The sequence below is a fragment of the Danio rerio genome, chromosome 14 (assembly GCF_052040795.2).
Source record: "Danio rerio strain M-AB ecotype USA chromosome 14, GRCz13ab, whole genome shotgun sequence".
Classification (NCBI taxonomy): Eukaryota; Metazoa; Chordata; class Actinopteri; order Cypriniformes; family Danionidae; genus Danio; species Danio rerio.
This window is the reverse complement of record NC_141034.1, coordinates 16,965,686-16,987,758: the sequence shown is the minus strand read 5'-3', so window position 1 is coordinate 16,987,758 and position 22,073 is coordinate 16,965,686. Positions and strand designations below refer to the sequence as shown.

The following is a 22,073-nucleotide window of genomic DNA, read 5'->3' as shown; positions in this document are numbered from 1 at the left end:
TGACACAATAACCATTTTATCTAGATTGATTTTTTATTATCGTCGTGGAGGCCAAAATAGAAAAAAAAAAATTATTAATTGCACATCCATGGTTATTGTTATTGTAGACTTGCAGTGAACTTGATTTCAATTTTGAATGACACTTTTCTTTGAAAAGTAGCTGCTTATCCATGTCTAACCTGAATCTTGCACATTAATGCTGACTTGAAAATTTCATTCATTCATTCATTTTCTTGTTGGCTTAGTCTCTTTATTAATCTGGGGTCGCCACAGCAGAATGAACTACCAACTTATCCAGCAAGTTTTTACGCAGTGGATGCCCTTCCAGCCGCAACCCATCTCTGGGAAATTGAAAATTTCAACAAAGCATTATTTTATTTTGGGGATGATTAAATTATTGGTGGGGACATTTTAATAATCTGTGGATATTTGTGGGGACACGTCCCCTCTGTCCATGCTAATTCTACACCCTTACAATGGATGATGCAAGAAAGTTTAAAAGAAAGAAAGGTATTTAATATTCATTAGCTATCGGAATTTCTATGAAGTATGATTGTAATCTTTCTTTTTTAAAAAAGGTTTTCTGCAATACAGCTGCTATTTAATTTCTGAGGTAAAGCTTAATTTAACAAAATATAGATGTGATAGATAAACACATAGTTAGAAACAGAGATAATGAAATCACTCTTTCAGGCTAACAAATTGGATATAAAGCAACCGCATGGCTAATCTTTCAGTTATCACCAAATGTTGTCCGTATCTCTCTGAATGAGCAGAGAACAGAAGTCCCAATCTTGCACTGGAAAGCCATTATGAAACAGAAGCTGCCATTATTCAGTGTAACAGGACTGATCTCAGGTCAGCTTCAACTTTGTATAAAAAATACCCTCCTCCAAGACACAATAGGTAAACTTGATCAAGGATCAGCCCTCGTACACTGAGGACATTCATATGTGAAGCCTCTGATCTTCTTGTCAGTTCCATTATCGAGGTAAGGCCAGTCGCTGTAATCTTCCTGTGTTTTGGACAAGGCTTTGATCAGTCCTGGTGATGAGAACCCAAGATGAAGTGAGCTGAGAACTGGTCATGGGAAACAGCATGATGAGCTTTGGCCAGCACCTGAAAGGAAAAATAAAATCCGCAAAATTAGAAAAAAATTGGAAATGAGAGGATATCACATGACAGAGCAAGTGTTGAGTCTCATCACCTCAAAATCTACAGTTTTTTTACAGTTGAATTCAAGCTTTACAGTTTGCTGACAGGCAAAGCTCATCGGAACAGGCATTTCACTCTTAGATTCTTCAACAGCTAAAATGCTAAAATGATACCAAGCGGGTACAGTATCTACCAGTGGAAGCTAAATTGTCCGTCGTGTATGTGTATGAATGAGTGTATGGGTGTTTCCCATTGAGGGTTGCAGGTGGAAGGGCATTCACTGCATAAAACATATGCTGGATAAGTTGGCGGTTTAATCCGCTGTGGCGACCACAGAGTAATGAAGGAACTAAGCCAAAAAGAAAATAAATGAATGAATGAATATGCAATGATTGCAGTGGTCTCTTTTCCAACATCATTTGAAGCATTAGCTCAGCCATTATGCTAGCCTTCAGTCATGTGATTCTTCTGAAAGTAAATTAATATGCTGATTGGTGCTTAGCATTATCAATGTCATGCTGCTACATTTTTTTGTAATGCATTTTTTCAACTCAAAATTATACTCTAGATCTAGTTGACTAAAATTTATTTGGTTAAAATTAAGTGCAATTTATTTAAAATATTGTATACATTTATTTATACAAAAATAATATAGATTTTCAATTGAAGACCAAAAAATATGCATTGTTTATTTATGTCATAAATAATGTGTAAAATTATGTCAATCAATCCACATTCAATCCAAAATGCAAAATTATTTATGAGCAATTTAAAGCCATTAAATATTTGAAAGGGCTTGAAATAGTTAAAGTTCGCTTTGCAATGTCAGTCTATAGCCTACCAAGCTTTACTGTTGTAGTTGGTTTTACAGTACATGGTGCTCAGCTGTATAGCACTGAGTAAATAAGTAGTGTAATGTCTTATGACTGGCAAATGATGATGTGTTATCTGGTTGCACTCAGTCCCATGGCTGTGTTAACTCACATAGAGGAATTATAAATTGAAGATGTACGTAAAAAATGTGTCATTAAGTATCATGCATCACAAGATTAATTCTTATTGAATATTTTTCAATACCGTCCCTCAATCACATTTTCGTCTTATTTTTATTAGTCAACGAAAATGTCAGTATATTTTTATTATAGTTGTCGTCATCATCACTTAATTTTTATTTATTTTCGTTGGTAGAAACTTGTTTGTCACGAAAATTATGAAATGAAATCAATGAAATCACTTGGAATCAATGGAATCAATGAAATTAACACTGCAGGAAAATAAATGGTTTTATCTAGTAAATGTTATTTATTTGTAGTTTCTTAAAGGGTTAGTCTAGGACTACACCAAAACAGGTTACCCCAAGAAATTTCCACTTCTAATTACTCACCCTCATATCCTCTCAGTCCCAGACATTTGTTTATCTTTAGAAGACAAATGAAGATGTTTTAGATAAAAATTGAGAGCTCCCTCATCCTCCACATGCATGGCCTTGGCTTATTCAAACATATTCCAAATATAAATGCAAAAATATTGTCCAATCATTCCATGTGACTTTCAACTATAATCATGCAAATAACATTTCTGTGTGCCAAAAAACAACAGCTTTGTTTGCGGAAGATTTATTTTCTAGACAATTCTAAATGTTTGGTAGCATTGCTATCTGAGGGATGAGGGAGTTCATCGTATTTCATCTAAAATATCTTAATTTGTGCCCTGAAGATGAATGAAGGTCTGAGGGGATTGTAAAATTATGAGGGTGAGTAATTAATAACAGATTTTAATTTTGGAGGGGTTAACTAAGGTTTTATACAAATGTAATGTTAATATGGAAGAAAAATATGGATTTGTCAGTGAGAACTTTTTATGAGTAAAACAATTTTTGTGGTGAACATGACTTGACAATAGTTTTGATCTACAATGTCAATTTGATATATCGATATATATCTTAATATGAGTGAAGCTGTTAAATATTTTACACACTAATTAAAAAGCCCCATAATAATAACTCTTAGTAAAACCTTGAGGGAACCCACAACAAATTATTTATCCGCATTTTGGCATCATTCCTGCTTCAGTCTGTGGGCGTGATGTCTGAGAATAACTGTACAAACCAGTTCATTTGTGTCATTACTAGGGAAAGTATCAGATTTCACTTGGTCTCTCTTTGCCAAATGGTCCAAAAATAAACAAATAAATACGCACACGACAAATCAAATGCTAGCTGCGTATTACAATGGATTCGATGAATGTCAGTGTTGTACAATAACTGACAATAGTCGATTCTTTGGGGAAGAGGTTGGAAATATGGTGACGGACTCCACTGTGTTTTCTTGGAAGTGAAAATCGTCCAGTTGTATGTTTATACACACCTGCATTTGATCACATGCAGAGATTCAGGGACATTTAATGGGACCCAGGTGGCCCTATAAGAAGCCAGAGGCAGAGGTTCATACAAAAACAAGACAAAGAACCAGCGAAAATGGTCTTACTATTAAACAGGTGAATGCAGAGGAACATCATTCAAGAGAAAAGAGTGAAAAGTAAGGAGCAATAAAAATTCAAGCGTTTAAACCATTGGTCAAAAAAATTAAATGAACATAACTTGAAGTCTATGGCAGGGCATTGAAGAACTTCAAGTCTAGTAAGTTAGCTTATCAGATTTTTTATAGTCCGCTGTTTGAATAAGCCCGTTCTTGGATTGAAGCCCGGGAATTGGAAACTGATAAAGGGAGAGTTCCTATTCTCCTTTCTATTGTGTGGGCATTGTATCCCACATTTCCCACATAAAACAGTACACTGAGACTCGTCGAACCCATTGTAAGTTTCTAATCAATGCCTTGCCAAAGCAAGTGTGTTCTTGTTTATCTTAAATAGTGAAATATTACAGGATGTAGCATTTAGTACCAGTGAAACAATAACATTTATTTTGACAGGACATGACAGCAGCATTTCTGTCTTCACACTTCTTGACCCAGTGGGTGTGACGCAATGACAAATACTATGAAGTGGGTCTGCATGTGCTCATGGGAGGTCTGATTATTCATGCGCAGACACACAATGTTTGCCTTCGCACATCTGGTGAAACAAGACTATTCCGACTCCACGTGGTATATCCTTAAATATAATGAAAGGGATTATTGCTGTACACACACCTGTTCAATTCTCCTTGTTCCCAGTGCAGTCATGGGTTTGTATCACACCATTTCAGATCACACCATTGTAGGTCTACACAATTACCCAGTCTCGGTTTAATTACTCTTTTATTTAAGCACATAAAGACATGTACGACTAGATTTTTCAAATGGATTGTACACACTTTGCATTTTTGATAGACGAGCTGCACTTAAAACCTTTATAAAATACACTCCTGTGATGGCCAGGCTATTTAATAGTCAGATAAAAGTATGAATCAGTATGAACGCCCTTCGTTTTTGCAATAGTTAATCATAAGTCTCATATAGATTTTACTTTTGTAATTCATATATACATTGTGTATCACTTACCTCACATTATTCATTCATTCATTTTCTTGTCAGCTTAGTCCCTTTATTAATCCAGGGTCACCACAGCGGAATGAACCGCCAACTTATCCAGCAAGTTTTTACACAGCGGATGCCCTTCCAGTCGCAACCCATCTCTGGGAAACATCCACACACACATTCACACACACACTCATACACTACAGACAATTTAGCCAACCCAATTTACCTGTACTGCATGTCTTTGGACTGTGGGGGAAACTGGAGCACCTGGAGGAAACCCACGCGAAGGCAGGAAGGACATACAAACTCCACAAAGAAACGCCAACTGAGCCGAGGTTCGAACTAGCGACCCAACGACCTTCTTGCTGTGAGGCGACAGCACTACCTACTGCGCCACTGCCTCACCCACTAACCTCACATTAAATGATAAAAAAACTGCCATTTACACTTGGGGTGGCGCAGTGGGTAGACCTCACAGCAAGAAGGTTGCTGGTTCAATCCCTGGCTTGGCATTTCTGTGTGTAGTTTTTATGTTCTCCCTGTGTTTGCGTGGCTTTCCTCCGGGTGCTCCGATTTGCCACACAAGTCCAAAGACATGTGCTATAGGTGAATTGGGTAAGCTAAAAAATTGTCTGTAGTGAAGGAGTGTGTAAGGGTGCTTCTCAGTAATGGGTTGCAGATGGAAGGGCATCCGCTGCGTAAAACGTGTGCTGGATAGATTGGCAGTTCATTCCACTGTTGCGACCCTAGATTAATAAAGGGACTAAGCTGAAAAGAAAATAAATCAATACATGATTTACACTTGGTACACTATACCAACATTGCAAATGCATTGTTTTTACAGATTTACCCAAAAAGAAAATTTTTTTTTTTTGAAAAAACATATACCAAAATAGTTTGGTTCATTTCACTGTGGCGACCTCTGAAATAGAGACTAAGCCGAAGGAAAATTAATAAATAAATGAATGAATAAATCTGTTAATATATTAAAAGTGTACCAGACTGCTTCAAAAATCACAATGCGAACATGATGGCAAAGATTAAGGCAAAGCAAAGGGAGGCAAACTTTATTTATAGAGCACAATTTTACACAACCGTAGTTGATCCAAAGTGCTTTACAATAAAATAAACTAGAAAATAGAAATAAAAACTGGTATTAAAAATACAGACACACACACACACACACACACACACACACACACACACACACACACACACACACACACACACACACACACACACACACACAAAACACACACACACATATATATATATATATATATATATATATATATATATATATATATATATATATATATATATATATATATATATATATATATATAAATAAATAACATGCATGTGTCACTCAAAGGCAAAAGAGTAAAAATAAGTCTTTAAATTAGATTTAAAAGCATCCAATGAAGGAGAAATCCTGATGGGGCCGCAACACAGAAAGCTTGGTCACCTTTTGATTTGCAGCGAGTCTGAAAGACAGACAAAAGAAACTGGTCATGGGATCTTAACGGTCTACAAGCTGTATGAGGCCTAATAAGTTCACTGACATTGGTCTTAGAATTGTGTAATGCTTTATAAGTGAAAAGAAGGATTTTAAAATCATCTCTGATTTTTATAGGTAGCCAGTGCAATGAGACATGCACTGTGATATGATCTCTTTTCTTAGTTCCTGTTATTAATCTGGCGGCTGCATTTTGGACCAACTGTAGTTGAAAGAGTGTTGACTGAGGTTTTTTCAATAATTAAATAATTTTAATACATTTTATTTGAACAAAACATTTGTATGGTTGTCGAGAGAGCTTTATTTATCTATTCATTTAAAAAAAAGATCTTTATCGATTTGACAGCATACAGGATGCAAATCCTCACAGTGCAAACACAAAAGAAAAAAACACACTGCAAATTCTCAAAAATGCAAAAATAATAAGAAAATACGCTGCAATTTCTCACAGCACATGCAAATAATGTGGAACACTACAGAAATGTTTTAAAGAGACTTAAAAATGGGACAGACCCGGTGAATCGTGTAATCAGGATGTAAAAATAAACAAAAAGATTACCTTTCAAAGATCAACTACACCTTCACTGAGCAATAGTCATGGCACAGTAAACAAATCTCAGCCTGGTCCGTCATGTTTTTGGGTTCCCCTTTAAACATTTCTGTTGTGTTTCGTGCTATTTGCTTGTGTTGTGAGAAATGGAAGCTCGTTTTCTTGATGTGTTTGCATTGTAAGAATTTGCAACACTTATGCTTTCGAACTATTCAAGATTTTTCTTAACTTGGTGGTGTTTTTAGTAATTGCATGCCTTTTCTTAAAATGCAGAGTGTTAAGCTCTCTTTTAATTGCATTATATATGGGGAACACAATAACTTTGAAAGAGTATACAAAGGTCAGTAAAATGGCCAAATTGAATTTTTTGACTGACTACTTAAAACATATATTATCAGTGAATGTTGAGGTCTCAATTTAGGCAAACAGGAAAGTTTGTTTCTCATCATGTTCTCAGGGGACTCATATGATCACCCTCCATGTCTTTTATCTCCAGTCATTGCTGCAATTGTTTGCTGCAAAGTTTTGCTGTAGACTGCTATGGGCAAATACAAGGCCCTCTGTCTGATTAAACGCAGGGGCTTTAGTGGGCACTCAATCAGTAGCATAAAGTGGTGACTGACTCTCACCTATTTTTACAGAAGGTTTGAAGAATGCTTCTTGTGTGGCAGCAGTGATCACACAGTTGATATTCAAAGACCAGTTTCTCATAAAGGAAGTCTTTTAAAGTGTCTGACAAAGCGTGGTCGGCACACAAAAGGACATGACTAAATAGGCGATGTATACAGCAGGCACAGGGGAGGACCATAGAGGGGTGATCATGTATAGACAGCAATTTGCATAGATGTTGTCCTTCCCACCCTCGTCTCTACATCAAAAAACATTCACTGAACTCTATAGGCCAGTTTGAACCAGTGTTCTAGCTAATGTTTCTTGATGAGACTTGCTTAATTGATTTTAATTTATTATTAATTTTTCATTTGGCATTATTTGAATTTATCAGCTTAGTAGTTTGGTAGTAAATTGCTTCACAGTAGTTGATTTGATAGTAGTTTGTTGTTAGAGCCTTAGCAAACTTTGATATAGTTATTAAGGCCCGAGCACAAGTGGTCCAGTGCTATCTCACGGCAATTCATAAATGTTTTTGATTTAGTGGCTAATTTGTATTAATTTATACAATCTCATTCTTACATTTTACAATGATTTACTGATCCCCAATGAGGGTTAGGGATAGAGGTGGGGTTTCCATTGCACATCTCCTTTTAAAAATTTAACATCTTCATACGAATAAAGTATGAATTTGTACAAATTAGCCTCTGACAGTACATAAAATAGTTTTGTTTCCATGTGAGATTGGGCTGGGTGGCCAGAGGATCCTTTTGGAATTGCTCAGTTTTTTATTATGATCACATTTTTAAAGGTCTAAACATGATCAAAAGAAAGACACAGTGGCTCATTGGTTAGCCTCACAGCAAGAAGGTAGCTGGTATAAGTCTCAGCTGGGTCAGTTGGCATTTCTGTGTGGAGTTTGCATGTTCTCACCATGTTCGTTTGGGTTTCCTCCTGGTGCCCTGGTTTCGCCCACAGCCCAAAGACATGCGCTATATGTGAATTGTATCCACTAAACTGCCTGTAGTGTATGTGTGTGAATGAGTGTGTATGGTTGTTTCCCAGTACTGGTTTGCAGCTGGACGGGCATCAGCCGTGTAAAACATATGCTGGATAAGTTGGTGATTCACTGTGCTATAAAAAAATAAAGAATAAAGGGACTAAGCTAAAGGTAAATGAATGAATGATTGATCGAAACCTCACAAAGATTTGAAAACATACCACTGGTCTCATTTATAAACATGGCGTATGCACAAAACAGGGGGTGGAAACATGCATACGCCACTTCCCACACAAATGTTGTGATCTATAAAAAACAAACTTCATGTGAGAATGTGTGCTGCTGTAAATAAAATCTAAATAAATATATTTAACTTGATTGTTTAATTGAACTACTTTAAATCCTCATATGCCACAATCATTATCAAATACTTTAAAAAGTATTCTGGTCAAATTTTAGGAAGGTTTCTATACAAAGGTTTATAAATGAGACCCCTGTGTCAAAATTTTTCATTTAATACTAGTTTCAGAACTGGGTATGACAAAAAGATTCAGTAGTAGCCACCTATACAGCAAACTGCCCCTCGATACATTTCATGTACTCATACAAAAATTGACAGAAACATAGAATGTCTCAATACCCGAAAAAGTTACTTGGAGCAAAATCTGAAACCCAACAGGAAGTTGGTTATTTTTACTTTTCTATGCAAAAAAAAAAAAAATTCATTTTATATATTTTTTTCTCATCTGAAAGCCAGGTGAAAGCAGAGCCTTGACGCAAAGTATTTTTTCATCACAGCATGCAGCTTTAATTTTATTTGTACTTTATTATAATATTTATTCATTTACAAGCATATTTATTGATTTGTTATTTGCTGTAAAAAAGTTGACCCAATTTAAAAGTTTAAGGCATCGAACTTCAGGACATTTTTTAATATACTTAACTAAATCAGTCAAGTGCAGTAATTGGGCTGAAAGTTGAGTCAACTCAAAAATGTCCTGAAGTTTGTTGAAGTTTGCAATAAATAAACTACTAATAAAACAAAACTGTAAATTAAACTAATATTCTTGGTGGTTAGTGAAGAAGAAGTGTAAAGTTTCCATTCAATGTTTCAAAATGATAAATAATGCAGGACTAATAAACACAAATTAAGCCAAAATTTGGGGATGTCCCAATCAGGTTTTCTTGCCCTAGAGACATAAATCCTCCTCTTTTATACTTTGTTGCAACAGTAAACATAAAAAAATCTCATATAAAAACAAACAGCATCTCAACTTAAAATACAGGGCAGGCAATCCCAAGTTTACATTTCTCACAGTTTACATTGGCAATGTTGTTGTCATCAACTTTATAATACCTCCAGACCACAAACATACTTCATGCTTCAAACTGCTTTCATGTTCCACTTTGCCGGCATTTAACTAGTAACATCTCTGCAACAAAATGATGTACTGCTGTGCTGCACGTGCTGCTGTTTCTGTGTCTAATTCTGTGCCACCGCATAACATCCGATTCCGATGGAGTCTAAAACCGCTTGATCGAGCATGATTTACGATCATGTAATCAGATCTGGACATCCCTACCAATATAATAATATTTTTAAAATCTTAATTGTCAAGAGTTTGGACCAAAAATGTATTTTTATGTAATATTTTTAAGAGAGCTGCCGGGTGAACTTAAAAACAATTTGGGGAATTGTTAATATTTAACAATTAGTTGAAACTAATTTATATTTTTACAGTATTTATTATCTTGTTAACTTCAAATGTGTGCTCACTTGTCACAGTGAGCTTATTAAAATTCTTCTCAGTCTGCTATATGAATGTGACCCATACTGCCACCATATGATCGAACAATCAAAATGTGAATAGCAGAAAGAAAACAAGTTCCTAATTTTAGAGGTGGGAAACGAGCGTACGTGAGTTGTGTGGCGTAAACCCTTATTACTCGTGCTGGTGTATTGCGACAACACACATTCATCTGAGCCCCCTCTGTTGTGTCCATATCAACCTCATTACACCCCTTGCCCAGTACTGCAATGCCAGCTGATGATGTCATCCTCATGGAGCTGTTGGCAAGATGCCTTGTATAGCAGGATATATTTAAGAGGGGCTGGCTTGGCCCCTTGAAATGAAGGCCCGGAAGATTAACGCTCCCATCAGAAACTCCATCCATCCCAGCGTTAAAAAACTGGAAGACCCTTTTTAGCCCTTCTCAACTCTGGTGGGTCCTCTGTGTTTAAAACTGAATGGGAGACATGCTGGGTCTGGGAGGCAGGCATCAGAGGGACTGCTTTGGGATTAACCCTCCATTATTTTCACCCTTCCCCTGCCTCCAGGGTCTGCGGTTCTCCAGTCTTTCCTCGGGTCTCTCTATTCAGCACCACTAAACTGTCGCATAACAATGCAGCTATAGCCATACCTTCTGCATGGACTGCTAAGATGTTGGTTAAACAAGACGCTGTTACAACTTTGACAGACTGGTATCCGCTTTCTGCTTGATCCTGAATTTCCAGAAACATCACCTTTGCGGGTATCAGATGACATCGCAACAATAAAGCGAGCTGCTGTTCAACTGCATTCATTCATTAAAAGATAAAGTTCTCTCAAAAATGAAAATGGCGTCATCGTTTTTTGCAGCCTTTTTCTCTTCGGTGAAACACAAAAGCTTACAAAGAATGAAAGCGTAGAGTGACTAAGTGCTCAGAAATGTGAAAAAAAAAGAACAATAAGTACAAACAATGTGTGTGCAACGTTACAAGTCTGTTGTCTTAAAACTATTAAGTAAATGACCTATGGTTCTAATTTAAAAAGATAAGTCAACTTAACAGTTAAAAGTAACAATGGGTTGACCCACTGTCTGAAGTAATGTCAACTTTGCACTTTTGAAGCAATGGTTTTCTCACTTTGTTAATGCAAAGTAACTAATTGTTTTTTACATGTGAAGCCATAAGATAGCAAAAACTAACTATATTCCACTGGAAGTCCAAGCATCTGAATAATTAAAGCTTTAAAGTGTTTGTAAAAATGTTGGAAATGCAATGCACATTTATCAAGCTGTTTAATGCAATTCTTGAAATGTAACATTCATTAATTTTCTTTTTGGCTAAGTTCTAGGGTCACCACAGCGGAATGAACCGTCAACTTATCCAGCATATGTTTAACGCAGCGGATGCCCTTCCATCCACAACCCATTACTGGGAAACATCCATAAACACTCATTCACTGACAACTTAGCTTTCCCAATCCACACAGAAATGCCAACTGACCCAGCTGAGGCTCAAACCAAGACCTTGACGTGACGTGATTTTGGTACACGATTGTGGTATTTGTTTTGGGTTTAAGTTTAAAAAAGCTTTATTGATCTATTCACGATCATAGAAACTTTATACGCCTTACCTGTAAATTTCATAAGTCAGCTGATACATCTGATACATCTGATATCCCCAAATGACATACACTTCAAAATATATCAAGTCATTTCTTACATTACATTAAATTTAGTTATACATCAAGATCTTGTATAACATAAAAAATATTTAATTATGGTCATATCGATCAAATAACTATTGATCTTTTTTTCCATTGTATTTGAAGTAAATGTATCATAATGCACAACCTATTTGTTTTAGTATATTACCAATGAGCATGTATACCCTTCTCTCACCTACAGATAAAAAGAGCTGCAGAGTGCTTGGCCAGAAACAAGGAACTGTGGCCAGTGAAAGGTGGTCTGAACAGAGATGAGGAGAATCTCAATTTATCTTTGCCAAGTTGTTTTGTCAGGCTAAGCACACAGAAGAGGCTAAGCTCTGGTTGGAAACAGTAACAGACCTGTAAACATTAAACTTTGATCAATGCTATTTAGCATTGTTAGCAACAATCACCAGCCTCCTGTCTGCCTCTCAGTTTAGACTTTGTTTGGCCTCTGGTGGAAAACGTTCTAAAATGAGAAGACTCTGACCAAACCCCTGCAGGACAGAGCCAATAAAAACAATTCAACACTTCCTCTGTCCACTATCGCAGTGTTTTTGCTCATTCCACTTGACCCATCAGCACACCCCTTTATTGTAACAGGGACTTGTTGTTTACCCAGAGGAACATTTTATTGCTAACAGGTTGCAGAGGCTGAATTAATGTAGTTCCGGGTGTTCTCAGATGTTCCTCCGAAAATTCTCCAGCACAAATAAAAGTTATTCTTCAACTTATTTGTTGAAAAAAAAACATATACATATCTTCAATATTACAGGATGTTTAAAAAAACTTATATATATATATATATATATATATATATATATATATATATATATATATATATATATATATATATATATTTTTTTTTTTTTTTTTTTAAACATCCAGTAATATTGAAGATCAATGGCATCTGACTGTATAATTATTCATTCATTCATTTTCGTTTGGCTTAGTCCCTTATTTATCAGGGGTGGCCACAGCGGAACCACCAATTTAAGCATACGTTTTACACAGAGGATGTCTGGGTCAAGAGACTTGTTTCTAGCTCAGTTCCAGGTGACACATCGTACTAGGATTTCATTTCACCCACCTTTAACTACTGTTGAAGCTCATCTTGCGGGTGTTCCATGTGACATAGCTGTATCTTGCACTTTCTTCAAGTTCTGAGCAGAGCTGCTGGTGGCAGGGGAGTAGATACTACTCAGGGAGCGCACATGAAATACGGTGTCAGCGTCAATAGGGTTTATAATGGCTAAAGGCAGTTGAGGCTTGATGATGGCAATACTATGGCATTATGGTGGAAGTCGGATTGGGGGTTGTCAATCTGTAAATTGCGATTTATAGAGCCAAATCTTAGTAGGTACGTTTCAAGAATTTAATCTGACTCAGTTAGTGTAATACCACTAATTGTCACAACATTTTTCACAATAACATTTTCACACTCAATGAGATCCATGTTTAATTTACTGTGTTATTTTAATGATTATTGACTTTTGACAACTGCTACATCCTCTTTCCTGGCTGGCTCATTTATTTTGAGAGTTTTGTAATTTATTAGTTTTGGTTTATTTATTTTCACACAAAACTGACAAACTGAGTTTTCCTGTTTATTATTGTATTTGTTGGAAAAAAGAGTGTATTATCAGGGTTGAGTTGAACTTGCCATTGTTCAACCTGGAAGAAAACAGAAGTGTTAAAGAAGTTTTATTAGTATACAGTACACATTCAATACAATTTTTTATTATTTTATCACAGTTTATTATAAGTGATTAATTTGTTTAATATAAACATTTTTATTATTTTTTTTTATATTTTATAGTATTTTATTTTAATTTAAAATACATTATTTTGGTTAAACACACAAAAGTGTGCCTGTGCAGATTATTCACTTACCTGCTACGTTGTTATCCTCTTTCTAGTAGTCGTTCATTGCTTCTGATCACAGAACAAAATCAAACTTTATAATAGTGTGACACGCTAAAACATGTTACACGCTACACATGCACTCATGACGCATGTCTTTGTACTGTGGTGGAAACTAGAGCACCCTGTGGAAACTCACATGAACACGGGGAGAATAGGCAAACTCATTCATTTATTCATTTTCTTGTCGGCTTAGTCCCTTTATTAATGAATGAACCACCAACTTATGCAGAAAGTTTTTACGCAGCGGATGCCCTTTCAGCCGCAACCACATCCACACACACACACACACTCATACACTCATACACTACGGACAATTTAGCCTGCCCAATTCACCTGTACCGCATGTGTTTGGACTGTGGGGGAAACTGGAGCACCCGGAGGAAACCCACGTGAACACAGGGAGAACATGCAAACTCCACACAGAAGCGCCAACAGAGCCGAGGCTCGAACCAGCGACCCAGCGACCTTCTTGCTGTGAGGCGACAGCACTACCTACTGTGCCACTCCTTCGATAGGCAAACTCCACACAGAAATTCCAACTGGCCCAGCAGGGACTTGAACCAACAACCTTTTTGCTGTGAGAAGACAGTGCTAATCACTGAGCCAACCACTGAGCCAACGTGCCGCACCTGCCTACTGTTTCAAAACATTTACTGTATAAATGTTTAGAAAATCTAAAAAATGATATTATAGATAGATAGAAATAACAATGAATTGAACTAAAAACTAGGGCTTATGGTTACTAGTAAGTGGACACTTTGGGTCATGATCCTTTGATCAAGGAAGTTTTTTGATCTCACACCAAAGTTTCCTAACACAAAAATACTCTAAAGTTCATTCATTTTCTTTTCAGCTTAGTCCATTTATTAATCAGGGGTTTCCACAGCGGAATGAACTAACTTTTCCAGCATATGTTTTAAGCAGTGAATGCCCGTTCAAGCTGTAACCCATCACTGGGAAACACTGATACACTCTCATTCACACACATACACTACAGACAATTTAGCTTACCCAATTCACTTATACCACATGTCTTTGGACTTGTGGGGAAAACCAGAGCACCCAGAAGAAACCCATGCGAACATGGGGAGAACATGCAAACTCTACACAAAAATGCCAACTGACCCAGGAAGTCTCAAACCATTTTTAGTAACCTTCTTGCTGTGAGGTGCCACCGTGACGCCCTACTTTAAAGTATAGTTACTTTAAATATGAACTTAACTACATATAAAGTACAGATGCCTAAAAAATGTACTTAAGTACAGTAGTGAAGTAAAAAATACTTAGTTTCTGTCCACCACTGCAAAACTGCTGTAAGTTTTTTAAGTGCATTTGCTCTACATTTATTGAGAAATCAATTGAGGCAATAAAGAGATCTGCAATTTTTCTGTGATCTTTAATACCTTTTAACTCAAACTTCATTCTTCTTTATTTCTTTTCTTGCTACTGATCCGGTTGGAAAAAGAATGTTAAAGAAAAAGAAAATAAGATTGCTTATCATAGGATTCATCTATTGGCAAGGCAGTGTTTTCCTTCCTAAAAAAAATAAGGCCACGTATAAACATCAAAAATTTTGGACTTCTAGTTCTTAAGATCTCTTAAATCTCTTAAACCTGAGCCATGAGTCCGTGTTTACATCTCACGCACACACACAATCCTCTCTTTGCTGTCTGATGTGAAAACTCAGCGTTAGTCCAAAACTCAAACACAGGCAGATTAAATGACCATCTTTCAGCAGATCGGAACCCCCCAAAGCCAGGAAGAAATAAATAAATAGGATTCTTTTGCAAAGACTCTTCTCTAGCATCAAACTCCCACGTGAATCAGAGCTTAATGTGAAGGTTAAGTCAGCAAGCATTAGGTTATCACGGGTAACTTTAGATCATCAATTGGTGGTGTGGTGTGGTTATCTCTTGGTTTGTGTGGGGGCAGCTATGTCAACATTAGCCCTGGTGTGTTTGAAACAGAAACAGACGTGGTCAGCTCTCTCCCCCTCCCTCTCCTCCATCTGTCCCAGGGGGCGGCTGTTGGATGGGTTGGGAGTTTAGGAAATCAGCAGGGAGCGCGGAGGTGTTGAGGTCTGTCATCCTGTTGTTGATGGTCCACACCTGTCTGTTGTTTTTAGGGTTATCTAAGAGACTGTTCAGGACATTAGTAGGGTTGATGTTTCATTGGCTGTTTACACTGTCCTCAATGAATGATTCACTGTATAAGGAAGTGATGAGTGTGTCCACGGCAGTGATGGATGTCAGTGAACCTTTTCATTTGACCTTAATTACGCTGGGGCAACAAAAATAACAAACTGCTTTTGTAACAACCTACTCCAAATCCCTATACAGGGAGCATAAAAATTCCCCAAATTTTCGAGCTTCATTTATCAAACCTATACATACTGGTATATTTTTTGAGCAAACTAGAATTTTCAACAATCCGATGGATTGTTTTGAGATCAAATAATTGTTTTAAAAATATTTTTGATTTTATTGGAAATTTTTATTTAATATTTTAGTTTTTAGTCACAAATCTGAGCCTGTTCTCCAGCCTGCTTGCATAAGGCTCAAGTGTTTTCCTTGAAATCTAGAAACAACTCAAACTTCCCTTTAGTCAATATCTAGTGAATGCCTGTTCATATATGACTGTCTATATTATTTGCTGAGTTGAAACTATACCAGAAACCACTAGAAATGCCGTAGCTGTAACAACATTTAGGGCCCTATCTTACACCCGGTGCTATAAGACGTGCAAGTTCAAACGCTTAATACACACAGGATGTACAACAATACACAAATATTTTTACAAATAAAAAAAATAATAAAAAGTTTACATAAATTATTATTTACTTCATATTTTAATATACATTCTTTAAATCTTTGCGCTTAACAAATAAAATAAAATATGTAGCCTATTGGTTTCTTTAGTGGAGTAAGATTCCTTATTCACAAAAGTAAAGACTTAAAGTAAAGAGTAAAAGTAAAGAGAAAGTAAAAAGGCCGAATGGAGGAGGCTCATTCTCTATCCCCGTGCAGATGGTCTGTTTAACTGTTTTCTTGCTAGTAAAGCATTTTGTTTTTCCACTTACAAAGTCCACCATGTAAATAGCAAATGCACCATAACGCGATGCAGCTGACTCATAAATGGAATGGGAGATGAGACTCTGATTGGTTTAATGCACATTATGCTCAAAACATTCCCATAACTCATTAAGAGAATAAGCACAACCCTGTTAGATCATGCGCTACGACGCAAGTCATATTTTTCCATCCTTAAAATAGACTTTGCGCCTAGATTGTTAAATTAGTGCCCTTACTGTTCAAAGTACCATTCAAAATTTAAATCAGTTAGTTTTTAATATTTTATTCAAAAAAATTCTATATATTCACCAATGCTACATTTGTTTAATTAAAATACAGCAAATGAAGTTAAATATTATTACAATTGAAATTGTTTAAGTTAATTCAAATTAATTTAAATTCTTTTGTACTCTACTGAGGTTCAATTTCTTAAAACAACAACAAAAAATGTCCGCACATGTTTGAATGGTATTTTCAGTTATGATCTGTCTTTTCTTCAAACACAATCTTTCATTTTCCAATTCAGTATTTCTTTTAGCTTGAATCTTTTAAATAGTCTATTGTTTTTCTTTCTTTTTGAATGCAAAACCTTTTCAGTCTATGAGTTATCTAATTACCTTAAAGTACCCATTGATCCATGTTAATCCATAGAATACTGATTTTCAATTTATTATGTCAGATACACAGCTTGAGATGACACTGCACAGAGCAAGAAAGTTGCTGGTTTGAGCCCTGGCTGGTTCAGTTGGCATTTCCGTGTGGAGTTTGTATGTTCTCTCCGTGTGTGTTCCTTCCGGCTGTTCCAGTTTCCCCCACAGTTCAAGACATGCACTATAGGTGAACTGGGTAAGCTAAAATGTCCGTAAGGCATGTGTGTATGTCTAGGTTGGGAGTTGAGTATTGGGCTAACGACCCACCTCATAAAAAAAGATGTTACAATACACCAACATGGTGCGGCTAAATTTCAACTTTGATATAAATGGCCCTGGAAGTAAGTAAGAGTAAGTTAGACAGCTTTAGCAGAATATCTTTAAAGGTGCCATAGAATCTATTAATACGATTGATTAAATGATTCTCTGATATCCACACAGAAGGTATGCAAGTTAGGTCTAGTGCAAAAATCTTCTAAAATTGAGTTACATGTCAATTTAAAACCCTAGGAATTAGTCCTGATATGATGTAATTAGTTTTGACTATATATGGAAGGGTCAGGAACAATAATGAGCTCTTAACACACACATACAACCACAGAGACTCACCTCCTACTCGACAAAAGGCAGCACCAGAGATCTATTTAGATTTGTATTTTGTGGTTTAACATATAGTGTATATCAGTCTAAAGCTGAGTGATATGGCACTACAAACATTACAATCTGATACTGCATTACAAACATACATGTGTCTTTTGCCTCAATACAAACATACACAATAATTTTCACAATATGCTATACATGTTAAATGGCAAACAATACATAGAAACAGACCTTATGCCTCTTCAAGGTGACACTGAAAAATTTCATAATCCGTATATCCCACATTTTACATTCTAAAACTTTGTGGACATGCATGGCTATCTTCTTCTTCAAAAAACTGTTCCTTTACTTTTTCAAAATTAGAGTCCCACATAGTATAATACAAGCTTAGATAAACCTAAAAATAAGTGGAAATATACATATTTTTTCTTATTACACAATAAGGGGGATTGTGGCCAATCAAATGCAGTCTGGGGAGTGAATATTATTGATCCCATGTGCAACGTAAGAGTCTGTGTTTTTTTTTCTTTCCATTGGCCTGATTTCACTGCGATTTTACACTCATGGGATTCACCTGAGAATGAGGAAACAATGATGTTTGAGACTCACAGTATATACTGTCCATGTACTGAACTCTTATTATTAATCTGTGCCTAGGTTTATTTAGATTTTCATTATATGGCACCTTTAACTATTTCCTTCCAACCATTATTTAGTGCTGCAAAGAGAGATGATAAATAGGAGCACTAAAATAAAACTCTTCTTTTTAATATTCCATTTTAGATGAACACTGCAGTCAAGTCTGTTGGATCCTTTAGTTCACGCTGACTTTAGTAAATAAGAAATGCTTTTTCTGTTTAATCAGTCTGTGAGGTCAAATAATTTTCGGACATCCTCAGTACTGTACATATTCCTACGGACAGTCTCAGGATCGCTGACTGTGATAATGAGGTGAGAGCTGGGCTGAACTGCCTCTTTGAGTGCTTAGCTGGGGTCAGCGACAGTCAGCTCCACTGAACCACAAACAGACGCACTTATAGGACACCGGGGTCATGCTTGAGGTGTTCATTAAAACAGGCTATGCTTGATTACCCATATATCTTCAGTCTAATGAGTTTATTCACACGGAGCACAGATTGAGCATGGCACACAATTGTCTACGAACTCAGACTCATGTCTTGGTCCTTTGATCTTGACAACTTCTTACTGTCATATGTGAACAGAACAGTCAGAACAATGGAAGTGATAAACACATGAACATGGTTTGGGGTCAGTAAGGCCCCGTTTACACTAGTGCGTTTTAGTTTTAAAACGGCGTTTTAGAATGAAAACGATCCCCGTCCACACTCGCGTTTCACCCAGCGTTTCTGAACAGCTCTCCGTCCACACCAAAACGCTGAAAACGCACATCACGTGACCACACACACACTCTCAGGCAAGCGCTGTAGCCAATCTACCCAGATGAGAGCTGTGCTAGTCGGACTTCTCATCAAGCATCTCCCGCTGGATCTAACCTCACTATATTTATTAAACGGAATATTTCTTTCATCTTGTTGTCTTTATTTAACGACATATTCATTGGACATTGGAATCTATTACTTGTTCTCAGGTAACGTGTTTTGGCTGAGCGCAAAGATAAGTTAATGATTAATGTAAGCACGTACATTCTGTATATTGACTGATCGCTTGCCTTTATTTCCTATAATGTATAAACTTATTGTATGTTATACTTTTATAATGGCCATTATCGATTATTAAAACTGATACTCAGCAAAGAGAGGCTGTGTTTCGTATTTTCACTGAAATTGAAAGGAGGCAGTTGTTGTAGGCTTCCGTTTTGTTATAAATATGCACACAGTGAAGATGACGCTCATATTTGCAGCACGGCGCCTCAACATTTTTGCTGTCTGTTTAGTTGTTAATATTAAAATGAAAATAGGCAGTTCCTTATATCATATTTACATTTTATTGTTGAGAAAGTAAAACAACGTAGCCAGGGTGATGTGAATGAAGTTATAAAGTACACTGTTCCCTTTGAAGATTTACCCGTGTCCTCGGTATAGTCTGTTTTCCATATCAAACTGAGAAGAAGAGACTGCAGCCATGATCAAACTTGCGAAGTTTTAACTTACACGGAGAAGATGCAGGACTGAACTGTGCGTGTTAGGCTACTTAATATTCAGGAAAATCCCCAATCAGAGAGGCGAATATCTGCAGCCCCGCCTCCGTTTTCAAATGTCTCCGTTTTCCATCATCCACACTGAGACGGAGCAGCTGCGTTTCAGAATGAAAACGGCCTCTCCAGCGTTTTCGAAACGCTCCGTTTTCGGCGCTCGAGAACTCCGGCGTAGTGTGGACGGATGGCGTAACCGTAGCAAAACTTATGCGTTTTCAAACTAAAACGCATTAGTGTAAACGGGGCCTAAGAGTCTTTGAATGAATATGCTTCTGCTCAACAAACATGCATTTATTAGATCAAGATGCAGTAAATAGATACAGTAAATGTTGAATTACTGTAAAATATTCAAATTTTACAAGATTTTAGGTTCCCATCTTTATGTTTTGAAATTGTAGTGTATTCATTTTTAAAAACAGTAAAATAAAATAAAAATCAGTAAAATCTGTTACCTCAGTAAAAATCAGTTACCTCATTAACAGTAAGCGTCTATATTATTGTAAGGCAAAAAAACAATAAATCAACATTCCCACTTGTACCGCCACACCAGCAGATGGAGCCCTCGCCCGACTACTGACTCAGGTTCGGCTGCGACTGCTACTTCCTGTTTGTGCTGTATTTCAGCGAGAGGTCAGGCCATGCTTCCTTGCGAAGTATTGCCAGTTTACCTGCCTTACCAAGCATTGTTCCAAGTGACTTTCATGGTTATCCTGTGTACGACCCTGCCTGCTTTGATCGCGTATGTTCCCTGTCTTTGCCCTCTAAATCAGTTTTGGACTGATTGTTGCGATTCTGAACTTATGCCAGCACTCTTACTACGTCTTCTGGATTTGCTCCTGTGTTTGATGATTGGATTGATCTGCTTACATGTTGCAGACTCTCCGCCTGTTTACTAGTAGATGTCTTTGCCTAACCCCTTTAATAAACTTCTGCATATGGATTCTAACAAAGCCTCAACCTCCTCGTTACACCACTTCACTTTTTATGTTTTTTTGTTTACAGGCTGAGTTTTCTCGTGTCAAGCCCTCGTTTTCTGTCATTGTGTCTTTTTGTACGTGTACCGTCTCAGCTGTGATTGGTCCGTGTGCATTCCTGCTTGATCACATGCTTATGATTGCTTGCAGCTAGCCCAACATTATTCAATTTATGATTCACCAATCAGACGACTCCTAAGCCACTATAAATACCCTAAGTTCCATATAACAGACATCTTCATTTTAAAGAATGCTTCCCGCTACAAAACGCTCCAGCATTGCACCATTTAACCTATCAATACGAAAAAACAAACAACAACTTCAGCCAGAGCCCTGCTCTCCCCGAAAATTCAGCTGCAGCCTCGCCAGCATTCGAGCCTGAATTGCTGCAAATTGCCAGCCCACCAGCTCTTTCACCTTCTTCTTCAAACTGCCTCATATGCAACGCAGTCCACAAACTCCGACTAAACTCTCAAGATGCCGGCGATCCAAGCCATTGCAATAAAGCCGAACTCTTACTGCTCTCCTAGCGGTTCACCCACGGTAACGTACATAACATGCTTTAAGGGGAAGCCTCGCAAAAATAACTACTCTCAAACAAAGACTAAACATTTTATAAATCTTTTGAAAGACAAGACTCGCATAACAAAAAACAGTTCAACCAAAGAACTTACCTTCAAGCCTCCTGCCTGTCCACATCCACGGGATGCGCTGTTATCATCCAAACTAGTTGCTGGAGTGCAGTAGCGCCTTTCTCACATAAACACTAGTAATTTTTGATCAACAAAATGGCCACTTAACTTTGATTGACACTCCATTGAGCCAATAGCTGAAAGGAGAAGTGTATCACCATCCAATAAGCTATCAAAACTCGAGCTACCGCCCTCT

General features: G+C 37.0%; 1 long non-coding RNA gene across 1 annotated transcript; it reads right to left on the bottom strand.

Moving 5' to 3' along the window:
* Positions 1-502: 502 nt before the first annotated feature.
* Positions 503-21,956, bottom strand: LOC141377483 (uncharacterized). Its single transcript, XR_015507338.1, has 2 exons — positions 21,860-21,956; positions 503-1,119 (listed from the first exon to the last, which is right to left on the bottom strand). It is a non-coding gene; the product is annotated as an uncharacterized LOC141377483 (long non-coding RNA).
* Positions 21,957-22,073: the final 117 nt, after the last annotated feature.